At 41.0% G+C, this 1,772-nt stretch overlaps 1 non-coding gene across 1 annotated transcript; it reads left to right on the top strand.

The window, feature by feature from the left end:
* The first annotated feature begins 996 nt into the window (after positions 1-996).
* On the top strand, positions 997-1,103 carry LOC117279000 (small nucleolar RNA R71). Its single transcript, XR_004509390.1, has one exon. It is a non-coding gene; the product is annotated as a small nucleolar RNA R71 (small nucleolar RNA).
* Positions 1,104-1,772: the final 669 nt, after the last annotated feature.

Raw genomic sequence — 1,772 nt, 5'->3', positions numbered from 1 at the left:
ACGAACTTGTTTCAGCATATCTAGAAATCTCTCAAACTGCTTGTCCAACTTTTCTCTACATAGCTTTTGAAGGAAAGGTAGCGCAGACCTATGCTTGCTCTCCTCATGTTCCTCCCTTCTCGATTTTGCTCCCTTCTTCTTTTTATCAGCTTTCATTGGGCCTTTCTTCTTCTTGTCGTCATCACTTTTCAGCTGCTCCCCACTTTCTTTTACAAATTTCACATCTTTTTGGATAGGGGTGCGATCTTTCAACACTTGCCCACTTCTCAAGGTTACAATGTTCACTATTTCTTTGGGATTTCTTTCAGTATCAATAGGGAGAGTGCCTGGAACACTCTCAGATAATATTGTTGCAATCTGTCCCACTTGCTTCTCTAAATTTTGAACTGCTTCCCCTTGTACTTCAAATCTTTCATCAGTTTTCACAATGAAGGCCTTCATGATATCTTTTAGACCAGGCTGATTGGGTTGTTGAGGCTGGAACTGCTTCTTCGACTGTTTCATAAAACCATGATCTCCTTGTCCTTGAAACCTGGGTTGTTTTGTTTCCATGCATTAGCGGTTCCCCCATGTGAACTTCATGAAAAAACGGGGTGTTTCTGACCCATTGCATTAAAATTATAATTTCTCATATCATTTACTTCCTCCGGTGAGGCTTGACACTCATGAGTAGGGTGTCCTTTTCCACATATATCACAAGTTGCGTGAGGCTCATTTTGTATTGTGGCTAAGGTCAACTTCCGTATTTCTTTAGCCATAGCATCAAGTTGTGACTGCACAGATGTAGTAGCATCAACTTAGTGAACACCAGTTGATCTTCTTCTTTCAGCACTCTCAGAGGGCCACTGATTGGTATCTTCAGATAACTCATCAAGACTTGTAATAATCTCCTCTGGAGTCTTCTTCATTAAAGGGCCTCCAATTGCATTGCTCAATGTTCTACGCGAGGCCGGTGTCAATCCATCCCAGAAGTCCTGGAGTTGCATCCAGAGTTCAATTCCACTATGTTGACAGTTTCTAACAATCTCCTTAAACCTCTTCCATGCTTCAAAAATAGTTTCAATCTCTTTTTAGCAAAAGTTATGGATTTCTCTTCTAAACTTGCCCGTCTTAGCTGAGGAGAAATATTTATCAAAAACTTTTCTGGTCATCTCATCCCATGTTCTAATCGATCCCGTGGGCAAGCTTCGAAGCCACTGCTTTGCATCATCTTTGAGTGAAAAGGGGAATGTCCTTAAGTACACTACATCTTGTGACACCCCGTTATATTGAAAGGTGTTCATAATCTCCTCAAAATCCATCAGATGTGTCTTTGGATTTTCATTTATCTTTCCTCTGAAAACACAGCAATTCTAAATGGTTTGAAGCAACCCTTGCTTCAACTCAAAATTGTTAGCTGCAATTGGAGGTGGTCTAACACTTGATAAGCCTTGATTGTAGACCGGTCTGTCATAATCTCCCAATGATCTCCCAGGCCCTGGAGCTATATTTCCAAATGATCCTGAAGCCAAGGGTTGATTTTGAGCAATTCTCCTAGCCCTCTCTTCTTCATAGATAATCTGTGCATCTCTAATAGCTGCTTCCTCAGAATCCCGTGCACCTTTTTCTCGTTGTTGTGCTACCTCCCTCGCATCCAAATCTACATTATCATCACCATTTCCATCCATAAGTTCTTTGGTTGAGGATTGCCCAACCTTTTAATTTCTAATATCTCGATGAGATCTCTTTTCTTCCTCAGTTGTCGCAGTTGTTTTACTATCTCAGGCTCGTAT

Source organism: Nicotiana tomentosiformis, chromosome 9 (genome assembly GCF_000390325.3).
Source record: "Nicotiana tomentosiformis chromosome 9, ASM39032v3, whole genome shotgun sequence".
Lineage (NCBI taxonomy): Eukaryota > Viridiplantae > Streptophyta > Magnoliopsida > Solanales > Solanaceae > Nicotiana > Nicotiana tomentosiformis.
Note: the sequence above shows the minus strand (reverse complement) of the source record. Positions and strands in the feature narration are given on the sequence as shown.